The sequence below is a fragment of the Anopheles nili genome, chromosome 2 (genome assembly GCF_943737925.1).
Source record: "Anopheles nili chromosome 2, idAnoNiliSN_F5_01, whole genome shotgun sequence".
NCBI lineage: Eukaryota > Metazoa > Arthropoda > Insecta > Diptera > Culicidae > Anopheles > Anopheles nili.
The window spans coordinates 28,511,278-28,525,468 of NC_071291.1; positions in this window are offsets into that span (position 1 = coordinate 28,511,278).

A 14,191-nucleotide genomic window follows, 5' to 3' on the forward strand; every position below is an offset into this window, starting at 1 on the left:
GAGAGTGAGGAGCGCATGAAAGAGAGAGAGAGAGAGAGAGAGAGAGAGAGAGTGCGAACGTGCGAAGTGGCCCAATGGAAGGCGCGTGAGCGAGCTAGGATGCGTGATCTTCGTTCGGGAAAAGAAAAGTCCGTCCGGCCCTTCCGGGCCCAGGTGTCCGTAGGGCCTACACGCTACGGTTGGGAAACGAAGCGTTTCGAGAGGGTGCGAGTGAGCGAGACGGCACGCATCCTCGGGTGGGCCAATGAAATACGCTCGATAGTGCGATTTCGGGGCTTCTCGTTCTCGCGGCTGCCGGGCCATTCGACAGGACGGTACTGCGAGGACGAGTGTGTGTGTGAGCGAGACGGCTAGCCGTTGCATCGCAAACTCACCCCTAAGTCACGTCTGCACAAGGGTGGGGGTGGTAGGCGATGACGGTTGGGAGGTCGATTTGTTCGGATTTTCCCTCTGTGACTGTGTGTGCGTGCGTGTGGGGAGCTTTCGCGCGAGCTTTTCTCATCAGCTCGGCACCGATTGCGATGGTGCGATGGCGTCGAGGAAGGAAATTCCTTTGGTTGTACGGTGTCCGAGACGAGCCCTGATATCAGTGGCGTTTCTGGTGAATGAACATCGGTCCGGATGGGACGCGACCACGGATTATGTACGCCCCGATTGCCACCGATGGTCGCTGGGTTCGAATGATGGAGTCTGGCTTCGTTGCTGGGGAGAAGCGTGAGGATAAAAGGGGACACTTCCGGTGGTTGCGGTTGCCTGCGAACCGGATGCATCCAGATTGGCTGTGTCTTGGGTGCATCGAAGTCGTGAATCGGTCCTATTCCATGGCAGAGCACGATTATCGTTCGAGTGGATGAGTGAAGAGGGTGAAATGGGTTTGTGCAAACAGCCTGATGTGAATAAAATTGAGCAGAAAACAGTTGAAGATCTCGCTTGCTGGTCGCTTGCTTTAAAATTACCAACTAAAAACTAAGCAACATTGTGAAATTGGAACTAAGAAGCTAATGAAACCAACACAATTAAGTCAAACAGAAGTTGTCAAAAAGGCCATCAAATCAATGTTTCTTTCAGGAATACAGTAAATAAACGAAGAGCCTTATGAACCTAAATTAAAGAATATTTATCAAACGAAATAAATTTAATTATTTCCGCAGTATTTTCAACAAGTCGCTCGGAATCCAACATACCACAAACGCATGTATTTACTTCGATCTGCTGCTGTGCCGATTCCCATTCATTTTTACCATCCTTTTTTCTGAACGTAAAGCCACCGAACAACAAACGATTAAGATTCGTTTCGGTTGCCTCCACACGACGATCAGTTTCCAAAAAATCAGTGCCACACCACGCATTACATTTCGGCGCATAGCCTGCCAGGGATCGTTTCAGAGACCATTGCTTATCGACCGACCTTATGCTCATCTTGCGCGAGAATTCGGTTGCCCTTTTGGTGCACGGTTGTCCATGGGATGGTTCGCGAGATGCTCTCGAGATAAAAACGGCACGATTGAAAAAGAAAAAGGGCTACTCTGGCCTGGGAAATTCGTCCCACCGAACGACCGATCGTCGCACACGCACAACACACAACCGAACCCCCAAAAACATCGCTCCCCTGGCGGGTTGGGGCCACGGTGGAGCGAACTGGGATCAAAAAGAAACCAGACAACAAGAAGAAAAAACAACCCCAAGCAACAGCAGGAGCAGCAGCAACAGCAGCAGAGGCAGCAACACGAACGACAGCTCGCAAGGTGTTCGAAAGAGCAGACACGAGCTACAAGGTAAGGCGCACGCACGCGGAACAACCGGACGATGAAGAAGCCACGAAATGGGTCTCAAATCCCGCCCTTTCCAAAAGCGCGATCGTAGCCCACGTTCCGTCTCGCTCGCACATCGATCATGCCGTCTCGTGCTAGCGAAGGATCGCACGAAGCCGCCGTTTTGATTTTTGGATGCTCCTTAACTTTAAGCTTCAACTCACCAGGTCAAACTTGCAGGCCAAAATTGGCAAAGACGCGCTCGAAAGTGAAGCAGAGACGGAGAGAGAGTGAGAGAGAGAGAGAACCGAACGAGAACCTTCGATCGGATTATGATCAGGATGAACCGGATGGGTGATAATGATGATGACGGGAAGCGAAGAAACCAACCATGATCGGACACCAGCAGGGCCGCAGGAATGTTTAACGTTAGAAACGCAGCACATCAATGGCTTCCCTTCGCGTGAGTTGGTTGCTTTCGTGTCTGTGAAAGCATCAAACCGCAGCACGGAGCAAAAGTGAACGTGATCGCGAAGGTACCATCGCAGGAAAGCCCATAATCGTACGGCTCGTACGGGGAAACCTAACCAACGCAAACGAAACGATGGCCATTCATGCAGGAATGTGCGGAATCGTCGAGACGTCGATTGCGACGAGTCAGCGCGATGGATCATCCATCGCTTGGATGAGCCATCACTCTAGCGTTAGGTGATCGTGATGGCCCTTTGGCTGCGTCGAAAGAACCCTAGAATGCTGCTGGTGGTGGCGTTGCCGAGCCGGCGATAAACAACCGGCAATTTTCATTAGCCAAGTGGTTTAGGCATGGCGCAGCGAGCGAAAAGCAAGTAAGCAAGTCGCCAACAAAACTGGAGCGTCAGCGGCTGATCGATCGATCGAACGATCGCTTATCGGGCTACGGAACCAGAAGTGAAGCTAGAACGGGGTTTCTAGGTTGCGCAAATTGCGGTAGAGATGTAAGCAACATTTCGCGCTGTTGGCAATTAGCAACGGAGCGTAGCTAACGCGAGCGGTGGGTAACACTTTTTTTTTCGTTCTAAATTTCGTCTCATTTCATTTTCTAACACGTGCGCGGTCGCACCATTTCGGTTGGCATATGGATTGAAAAATTGGGTTACAGTAGAACTACCGTTATCCGCTTTTGTCGTTCGAAAACGTTTGATAAAGCGCTGAAATCGATCAACACCTTGTCTGTTTTGGGTTCTTGAGGTGAGCTAAATAGGGAATAAAACGCTTGCGTCAACAATTATCGACCGATCGAGCGAATGTAAGCACGATAAAATCGCGTATGCCTATTTTAAGCAAGCCCTCCTATCACCTTCTACGAGGTTCCATTCACTTCGTTCGGTCTTTTATCACTCACACCTGATGAGCCACAGCTCTAAACATGTCCAAAAAATCATCCACAAACCTTCTCCGGTAGATAACTCGTCAGGTTACTCGAGCTGAGTCGTTCACTGGACCGGTGACAGGTAAGGCGTTGGTGTTGCGAGTGCGTCAGACGGTACGGTGCCGGCACTTGTCCTCCCGCGACCACCCTTCACCAATCCGGAACGTGCCGGAATTGTGTCAGCAAAGTGCAGAATTCCACGGCGGCCTACGCGAGGGCTGATAAGCCACCCTTCCGAAAGGTTCAATGGCTGCTCGAGAGTGCGGATCGACGCGGGATGGTTGCACGTACGCGCGCGCGGGAAAAACGGATCACTCAACCCCCACCTTTCTCACCCACGCAAATACCCTTCCGCTAAGGGAACATTCCGTCATCAGCCGTGGCGTCATGGCGATAAGCGCGACATCGCGAAGGCATTTGCGATTGTGTCATGTACCGATTACGCCTTCAGGTCCGGTTCCTAATCACCTGTGGGCCCTTTGCGTCGCGAACACGACTCGCGACGTTTGTTGGATTTTTCGGTGATTAGTTAACGTGAAACCAACAGAAAGAAAACAAAAAAAAGAAATGAGCCCAACTCCACTCGGGCACTCGGGTGCAGGTTGCATTTCGCTCGAATGCCATCTCTCTCTCTCTCTCTCGAGCGAAACCATAAAACGACCCCATTTTGCGAGCTTTTTTTTCTCCACCAACGAGGTGAGTATCGCATTTCCCGCGGTCCCATTCACGCGAGTGGCGACTAATTTGCTCGCCGTTAAATGATCCCAATAAATTATCGTCCTTCCTGACCCCCGGGAGCAGGCAGCTTTGGCAGCAGGGTGAAAGGAACCGAAGGGGAACCTCCCAGCCCAGAGACTAATGGCGCCCGTCCGTCCCGCCCTTGCGTGTGTGTGTCACTCGATACGAATTATATTCAAATTAGCGAAATCATAAAAATTAATCAAATCAAGATAAAGCAACCCGCGCGCTCCGCAGAAACGGAATGCAATGCGCGCTCGCAGTTAATCTCGGTCGGGCTTTTCTTCCATCTTTTCCATTCGTTTTTTTTTTCCCCTCTCCATCGCCTCGCGACTGCAGCAGTGCGTGGTGGCGACATAAGTCCCACTTCTCGCTCCTCCATACCAACCCGGGTCCAGCCACCATTTATGACACGTTCGCACGCTACACACCAGCGACACCGGTCTGTACCGCGAGCTGTGCGAGGATCGTGACGTTAGGGATTGCCGGGAGGGATTTTTCTTTCTTTGCTCTTTTTTGGTTTTCAATTTAAATCTTTCCATACACCCACAGCGAGACAGAGAAGGCACAACACGCTCGGGCGCGCGCGCGCGGCAGCCGAATGGCGAGATGCTCAACAAATTTGCACTTTATTACAGCGCGCCGGCGAAGGACGACGCGAATTCTTTAGCCTCCGTGCTGAAGAAAAGGAGCCCATGAAATGGCACACACACACACACAGACAAAATAACAACGGGCTGAGCTTGAAATGCGCATTTGCTGTCCCAAAATGGGGTGTGGGAGAGATATAAAAATGAAACAAATCACCCCAAAACCTCCAAAACGCCGATCCAACGCAACCGACACCGAATCCTGACCGATCGCGCGATCGTTGTGGGGCTTTCGGGACGGAAAAGGACACACACTTGCGCACAAAACCCGTCCACTGGGGTATTTTACGGCCTTCCGACGGTTTTCGTTCTCTCGCTCTCTCACTCTCTCTCTCTCTGTCACTCGTTTGAAAATGCAAAAAGATTTGCGCAGGCAGATAATTTACGACCCCGGAGCAGGCGCGTCACGGCGCTGATCGAGAGGTGCGATCGGATCGACGGATGTTGCTCGGATCGGCCGAGGGATTCTCGCTTCCGGCAGAAATCTGTCCGCCCGATTCCACAGGGTGCCCCGTTTCGACGGTTAAACACGTCAAGGTGGTTGCAGAATTCGAAGACGAGCCCGAAGACGAGGGATGCCATGGGATCAATTGGCATTGACGTTTCACGGACGCACGCCCGTTTACAGCTGTTTACGGACACGCATTTGACAAAACGGCTTCGAACACAAGAGGAAAAACAGCACCCCCAGCTCACCGGATGGCCTCGTGTAAATCACGAGATCGAAAGCGCGCCCTCGGTCTTAGCCCTCGGTACTGCGCCCGGGGGTGTCGTGTCGTGTCCTTCGAGTGAGCTTGCGCTTTCCCGGAACCCATTATCCTTCGAGCGGCATTAGAACGGCAGGGCGCGAACAATGACGCTCCGGTGGCGCATCATTCCGGTGCACAAGGACCACGCCGGGTTGTTTGCCCCTGGTTTCGCCCCGTCTCTGGCTACCGTTGGGACCCACAGAGCGAGAGCGAGAGAGAGAGAACGAGAGAAAAACGGGCTATAATGGCTTTACGGCGGGTCCGGTTGCTCGAAGTTCCTCCGTAAGGAACTGCGTGCGAGCCCACGGGGTTCCCGGCCCGTTTATGGTCCCACTCGTTGGGATCGTCCGACCCGGTAGCCCTGGGACCAGAGCTTGGGCACATCCGCGCAAGGTCATTGTCATCGTTAAAAAGGCAAACGATGGTGATTCCTGCGAGTTCGGTTCAACTCTCCTGTCTCGTTCGCGGCACTAATCCATCCCGGCCCAGCCACACGGTGGATGATAACAGAGGCAGTGGGGAGGTGGGTGGGTGAGAGAGGACAGTAATGCAATCCTGCGATTCAGCACACACACGCGCCCGCGTGTGTGTGAGTTTTGTTGTGCTTTCGGGGTGAGTTAATTCTGCCGAAAGCTGCTTAAAATCACACCGCTCCGGTCGGCGTTTGGACAATGTTTTGAGTTTGTGCTTTGTTTTTTTTTTTCTTCTCTTTTTTGTTTTATGTGTGGCTGGGTTTTCATTTAGTTTATCTCTTTTTTTTTGTTGTTTTCCTGTGCCCCCTTTTTCGGCTCCAATCCAATACGTGCTGTCGTGTTTCTGTTGTGCACCGTGCTCCCAAGAACACCGAAAGGTCACCGGCTGTCCGGTTGGGTTTTGTGCGTTCTCACATTACGCCGGGGTCTCCGAACGGTCTCAGAAAGGTCTCGCTACGACAAGTGCATCCCTGCAGGTCCCAGATATCGAAAAGGGGTGGCACACCGTGTGACGTGAGCAAGCGTTTAGGGTAGCAGCGACAAGGCGTTTAACAAAGTTGATCGCCCCGAAAGCAACGAACGGGCCACCAGGAAGCGCCCCAGGTAGGTGCCGAAGCTGTCGTTTAACACCGGTTGTCGCTCCGGAACGGGTTACCGACTGGGGGCTGTTTTTCCGGGACTATGGGAAAGTCGCGTGAGGTGCGCTGGACAAACGCACGGGTTGCAACGGTGCTTGAGTGATTTGATGAGCCAGCAAGGAGTCTGCATGAAAATAGGACGAAAAGGACGAGCATTTTCCCAAAGGATGAAATGAGAGCCTCCCAAAAGCTGGCTAACCTATTTAAATGAATAAAACTCCCCCGACATACCGGCAATCCCTCTGTGTTGAATTCCACTGCGGCAGAATTCCGAACCCAGCGAAAGTCCCGCCGAGATCGCAGCCAAGACAGATGGAACGATAAAAATAAAATGTCCAAGCATATTGCCGCATTAATCTTCGTCGCCGGACCATCCACTGGCTATTAATTTATCGTCGATGATTTGCATATTGGCATGTTTGCCCGTGCGTGTGTGTGTGGGAATGCAGCGAAGCGGGAATGTCATCCGAAGCGCGTTGCATTCGAATGCGTAACGCAACCGGAACGAACGCCAGGCGGGCTTCGCGGAAGGCGACCTGCGTCTCGAGAGACCGCAATCGAAGCTTACGAAAGAAGGCGAAACAAACGGCCACAACAGCAATGAAATAAGAAGAAGAAGAAGAAGAAGAAGAAGAAGTGGACGGAAAAAAAAAGCACAGTTGAAATAAAAGGCAAGGGCTCTCGTGGCGTCGCGCGGTTTGTTTGGCCGCCCAGCGCCCCATTGTGAGGCCCCCTTTTCCTGCCGCCGCCAGCCCGTTTATATTGCGCATGGGGGCGCGAGCAGTGTTATTTAAATTTCCATAAGCAAACAAGCGCCACTTAGCGAGTGTCAGAATGGGTTGGCGTTTTGATCGGTACACCATTACACGGTGTAATTGTTGTTTTTAATCTTCCCCACGCCCGAGCCCGGTCCGGGGTTTGGGAATCGAACCGAAACGCACCCCTGTGCGTGCATGCGTGCGTGTGTGTGTTTCTTTCTCCTTCTTCAGGAGGGTCGCGATCGGCGGCCAGTCTCTCTCGCCGGGTGAAGTTTATTTATTAATGAACATCCACGAGTGGTTGCGAGCATCGAGTGGCGTCGAAGCCGGCCCAGGGAGTGAAAAACATTGTTTCGAGGCTTCTTCTGACCAAGAGCCGGACCTCCGGGGTCGGAGACGCACTACTCGAGATCGGTTCCAGTGAAGCCGACGGTTGGAAGGGTAAAATGTAAAGAATGGCACCTGCACAGCGCACACCCGGGTGTTGCAACAAGTGGCCCTTCGAGGTCGGTGTCATTAGGCCACCCTTCGGTACGGTACTGGCCTCATCCTGGGGCGATCCTGGTGGCGCCTCTATTTGCCCATCGGGCGATCGAGGGTGAGCTTTTACAACCCACCTACCAAAACGCTCAGGACACCTCGAAAGGGAGTGCAAGCGATCCGACCCGCGGGCCACCAGGGAGAGATGAAATATGTAAGCAGCTATCTAATTTATTACACTATTAAATTAATTGGAATTATATCAACTGTTTCGGATCGCGAGTGCCTACCAACTTTTATACCTTTGCCAGGCGTCCCGTGTGCCCTTCCACACGCGGCGGTCCGTTTGTCCGTGTGGGCATTTTATAACCCTCTCCCTTGTACCATCCACACGTTCGCCCTTGTTGGGACTTCTCGAAGGTACAGAGAGAGAGAAAAAAAAACCAGTCGGGCGTATAAACGCACCAACACGATTTGTTAATCAATCTTATCTTAATGTGATTCGCTATATGGCCTTTTTTTCACTTCCTCAGCAGCTCGGGTCCCGGGATCGTTCTTCCTTTTTTTTTCTCTCTCCTTTTTCGTTTCGGGAACGCGTCCTGTTGAGCCTTCATCGTTTTGCGTTCTCGCTGCTTCACGCTTCTTCGCTGCATTCCAACGCGATCGAGCATTCCTTCAGCAGTGCGCCGGCAGTGGGCGATCGGCTTTTTTCTGTGATTTGCATCCCCCACGCGGTCGGTGATGTAACCCGTTCTTTTTTTTGTTTCGTTTGTTTGCGGAAGCCAACCCAACCCAGCACAAAATGGCGATAGAATTATCTCACACCCGGGGGCTGAGGCCCGATAAGCCGGCAAACCATCGGTTGGTTCTTTGAGTGAAGCCAAACGATCCCTCTCGAAGGAACCTTCTCAAACCCAAACGACACGAACGAAACTCAAGCACGCGTTTGAGGTGATTTATTACGATTTATTCCTCTCTCTCTCTCGCTTTCCGATTCGATCGTCGATCCGTCGCGATCGGTCATCGTGGACCTGCACCTTCTGGCACACTCATGGGGTGGGCCGTGAAATCCCGCAATCGAAGCAACCGCACGAACCAACAGTTCGGTAGTCAGCCATCTGTCAGATTCGGACAAATGCGAAGAATAACGTGCGTTCGAGCAAGCGATACCGCCAACGGTTTGCGCGTTGGCGGCTCGATTGCTCGCGCGCTTGAAGCCTACGCAAAAGGTGACGCCGCAATGTGGCTCCTGCGCCTGGAACCTGCACTCTCAAAAGAGGGCAGCATTCGCAGGGCAGTGGCTCAACTTGGAGAGTTTGCTTGTGCGCCAGAAAGAAGCAAACAAAAAAAAAACCTCCCCCGATGCGGAGGTTTGGATTTGGAACCCTCGTTCCGGGGGTTGGCCTTTTTAGCTGCAAATTAGTCATCATCACATTACGACAAATATTTATGGCCCCCCATCCAGACTCGGTGTGGCGTGTTCCTGCTTTTTCGTAAAGCTCGCCCAGGAGTCCTCGAAGCCAAACGTTCGACCGACGGTTGGGAAATGACGTGATAATTTTTTCACCCCCAACAGTCCCCAGGGGATGAGGGTTGAGTTCGGGACACAAACCACGGAGTGGATGAGCTTCGACGCCTCGGCGGAATTTTATGATCGGCTGCACATTCGAGAGCAGCACGCATCACGGCACACCGCGCTTGCCTGGCATTTCCAGTGGGCCAACATTCCACGGACGAAGCACGCCACGGTGCCCGATGACGATGACACTCGGTGCTGTGGAACCGAGTGTGTGTGTGTGTGTGTGTGTGTGTGTGTGTGTCACGCCTTATGCCGCCTGAGGGCGTGAGTAAACGGATGAGTTTAAACATGCTTCAAGTCGCCTGACCCAAAGTTTAATTCCCTCCTGTTGGGCGGCATCAATCGCCAACGATTTGAAGAATTTCACGGTGTGCGTGTGTGTGTGCATTAAATCATTTCAGAAACTAACTTACTCATCGAGGAAAGGTTGCACATCTCCCCCACAATTCCAGAAATGCATCACCCAATGAGATTGCTCACGCTGCCCAACGCATTTTCTATTTCCACCCCAACCGTGTGGAATGAATTCGTTCCTATTGTACCCAAAACCCCAGCGAAACGGCCATTCGATTCGCCGGTCCCAAAGAACCGAGCCCCAAAACCAAACATGGAGCCGCCGGCGTGAAGGCAAACGCGCCGCAACGCATGTCCGTGGCCACTCGAGGCGCGAGAACCGCGTCGGACGCGCTAACCGGTCAGAAGGCCGGCCGATGTCAATATTTGTCCGGTAATCGATGCGCATGGTCGCCGGCCAGTTCGACGGGCGTAACGATCTTCAACGCCAGAGCAGCGGAACGGTTTGGCTCTGGGGCGAGGTGCGAACGATCGTCAATGGTCGCCCCATGAATCTGTCTGCCCTGGGTGCGAGCTGGGAGTGGAAATGGTTTTTAATTAACGTAGATTAGGCTCGTTTTAAGTGTCATTTACGTGGCGATAGCGCGAAGGGGAACGCTCTCAAAAGGCGCGTGTTTGAGACGAAAGTCCAGTTTGTTCGCGTGCAGGATGCAGATTTTTTTTTACCCCCTTTTATTAACAATCAATCACGAACATCACGTGATCGCAAAGTGCTTGTGTGGCTTCTTATAGCATAAGCACACTCACTCATCTTTACCAGCATCGTTTAGGGTTGATGGGAAACCCCCAAAAGCGCCACAAAAAATGCCCTGATCGGTGCCGTTGGAAGCCACGCTACGTGCTTTGCATCTCTAATAAGCTTCCAGTAGTAGCTTGAGAGCTTGCGCGATCGTTTATCACCTTCACCGGGCGGCTTGTTGGATGGGATCAAAAGGGGCGAATTACAAATGGCCGGCTGTGGTGGCGTTGTTTGCGTACCCATGCACACACACACACACCCTGGGATCGTGGGGAGTTTGATCCTTGCTCCCGAAAGCACGCTCGTTTGCATTCACCGCTTCCTAATGAGCTGTTTGCGGTGTGTACGCAAAGTGTGAACAAACGGTGTGGCGAAGCTCCTTGAGCTTACCGACGTCCTGGCTCGAAAGCGGCGCAAACAGACCACTCACAGGACCTTGCTTAAGTGACCAACAGCAGACAGCGGTGGCAGAATCCTGCCGGTGGTTTGAAAAGTCACAGCGAGATCCAGCTGCCTGGGCGGTTTCCTTTTGTGTCCCGCGGTGGTCGCCGTGTCGGTGGACACAGCTGCTGGCCGGTTTTTTTTCTTTCAAGTCTTTCGGACGGTGCCCGCCAAGCAGGGGGCTTGGGAAGGAATCCGGAAAAAATCCACCACCACCTAGCGGAAACCACAGCCTGCGCCCTGCGTTTTGGGTGCGAGTTTCGACGCAAAATCGACCGAAATCTGTCGAAAAACCGTCGGCCGCCCCCAGGCCGCCAAACGCTGGCATAAATAATCCAATCAAACGGTGCCGAGGTGCCCGAAGTCAATAAATTAACCATCCTCCTGCTCGGGAGGCCAACCAGTCTCAACCACTAACCAGGATCCCGGAGGCATGCCGCAAAACATCAATCAGACCCATCCAGGTACCGGGTCGGGGTTTAGCCAGCCAACCAGCCAGCCAGCCGGCCACCCCGAAAACGAGAGAGAGAGAGAAAGAGAGATGGAAAGAGAGAAAGCGAACCCGTGAGATGGGAGCAATTGAGCCGAGGAGAGAGAGAGAGAGAGAGAGAAAAAAGGACAATAAAATCACACGCACAAATAATAGCAACAATAAAAGAATCAATCGAGCGAACCCAGGGCCCTGGGATAGGGCCAAGTAGCCGGCCGATCCCGGGATGAATGGAAGCCCCTCGAAGCTCGAACCGGTCAGTTCCCTGCAGGCAACCCTAGCAAGCAACCGAGGGCCACATAAACGTTAAACCAAGATAAACAAACACGACTCCTCAAGCGGGCCACGGTTGAGCGGCGTTATAAAACTATGTGTGAGGTATTTTTCTGCCTTTCCGTGTCTGCCCTGTGGTCGGTTGGATGAGCGGGACAGGGGTGGGCTGTGCGGGACATTCATCCACGCTTAAGGACGGCGCACTGAAGCCCATCACCGAAAAGCCAAGCCAAAGGATCACTCCCGCGCGGAGCAGAAGCACCGAAAGCGAACTGAAATACCTTCTGAAGCCTCGGAATCTCGCAGTCACGGTGACAGAAGGTGACGCCTGTTTGCGCCAGGACAGGTGTAGAGGACGCGCATCTGTTGTTGTCCACTCGACACCCGGTGACAACATTGCTTATCTGCCGCACTCGGCGTTCGTCCTCCGTCCGGTTGAGTTCGTTTTACTGCGTTTTTTTTTGTATTACTATCTCCGCTTCTATCTCCTTGATCGGGGAAATTAGCTCACTCGGGGGCTGAAATGGCGGCCCGTTCGAGATGCCCGTTTTCCGGGCTTAATTGCTTCCATTACTCAACGCTCGATGGGTAATTGTCGCGTTCAGACTACTCCACTTCAACGCCCTATCGAGAAAGGGCACTTGAGTCAAAGCTCGTCACTCCATCCGGTTATGAATGGCCCCGGGGCTTAGAACTGATCCCGAAATTAAGCGTACGAGATCGAGGGGATTTTTCTCGAGGTGCCGGTGCAGGAGCTCAGCGATTTGGATGCGCCGGGGATTTTTGTGGACGAGCTCGGGCTTCCGGAAGAAAAGGAATTGATATCCGCAATGGTTTAGGTTTGTGTTCGAGCACTCTTAAAAGGTTGTTCAAACTGTAATAATGTGTGATTATCGATCACTTTTTACAAGTACTAAGGCACTGTACTCTCACCCTCCTCAAAAGAGGTATCCTTTTGACAAATCTTTGTTTAAATAGCTTCCTTCAATACGACTTCAATTCCCCCGGGTATGTAACCCTTCGACGGCATACAGGAAAGGTGTCAAAACGAGCGAAAGGGATTACATCCATCACCTGCGCTAAGTTGACAGTCGATCCACAAACGATCGATCGAGCCCGGTTCCGATCGGCACAAACGACCCAAGCAAATGCATTAATTGCTCGCCTGATCACTCACGGAGCCTAATTAGCTGCACAACCGTTCGAAAAATCGCCATCAAAACACCCAGCCCCCGGGGCGAAGGATAAATCTTGCCCCCTTAAAAGATCTCCGGCCGCGGGAAACGTTTCCCAAAAGCGGCACAACAACACCCAAAAATACTCATTAATTTTGTCTTGTTTTCATGAGCTGCGGCCCATAAATTATGTCGACCCAGGGCGAGAGAGAGAGAGAGAGAGAGAGAAACCCGAACGAAAGGCAGATCCTCAGCCACAACCGTAGCGAAATACCGGCCACAATGGATAGCCCTTCCGGCGAGCATTTTGCGAGGCTCGTGAAGCTCATCGAGAACCGGGGCTTTGTGGTGGATTCCGGGAACGAGGATGCTACCGATTGGCAATTGACTTTTACGTGCGTTTTTATTTATTTATTTTGTCGTTTTTCTGTCAACTTTTTTGTTGCCGTTGCCGTTCCGTTCGCTCTCCACCATTATTCGGTGCCACCATTTCGCTTCACCACTGTGGCCACGCCGCGTGTGATTCGAGTATGCCAGCCGGCCGAGAAAGTGGCCGCATCAATGACTTCCTAATTCCTGGTAAATTCCTTGCTTCCCGACAACAAAAAAAAACCCCGTCAGCAGATTCCACCGGGATCAGCACCCCGGAGGATTGGCCCATTCATCCCGGAACCGCACGCCGCACGAAACAAGGACCACAGGACGAAACAGGGATCCTGCGGTCGGGCACTTCGTCGTGTGACAAAACCGCGCGACCGCAAAATACCCCCAGGGCCCGAGCCCGAGTCACACAGCTCTAATTTCGAACGTATTGTTATCTCTCGCCCTGTCAGCCTGTCGAATTGACGTTTCCTCGACGGACGAATTCCACAATTCCCCTTTGTGCTTTACTGGCGGGTGATGGTTTGGCCTCGGAGGACCAGATGGAACCGTCCGGAAGCTCACCCCGGAGGACACCTGGACATGGGCGCTGCCCTGAAGGATCGTCATCACTCTTTCTCTCTCTCTCTCTCTCTCTCTCTCTCCATGGTTCTCCCTGTGGCCATAAATATTTGTAAACACCGGTGCCGCCTTGTCATCGTGGTTGTCGCCCTCGTCAGCCGTCCGCGTTCGATCGCACCGTGGGCCACCGATATTTTATCGGTCGACGGGTCTACGGTCGGAATTTGTTATGCTAACGCATTCACACCCGACCCTGCGGCTGTTCGTTCCCAGCCCAGAGCCCCGGGGCGGAACCCGACTGACGCCTTTGTTATTAAATATTTGGATAATTTAAATAAAATAATCATAAAAGCCGTGAGCTTTATTAGCAATCGTTTAGCGCGGCGGAACGGACACGCTGGAAAATCTCTCGCGCCACCGCGATCGGTAACGAGCTGGAGATCTCGCGCCAGCACCGCTTTCTAGCACTCGGTTCGGTTTCGTTCCGATCGCTGTGTGTTGCCTTCTTTTTTTCTTCTTTTTTTTGAATCCCTTTTACGCCCGGTCTATCATA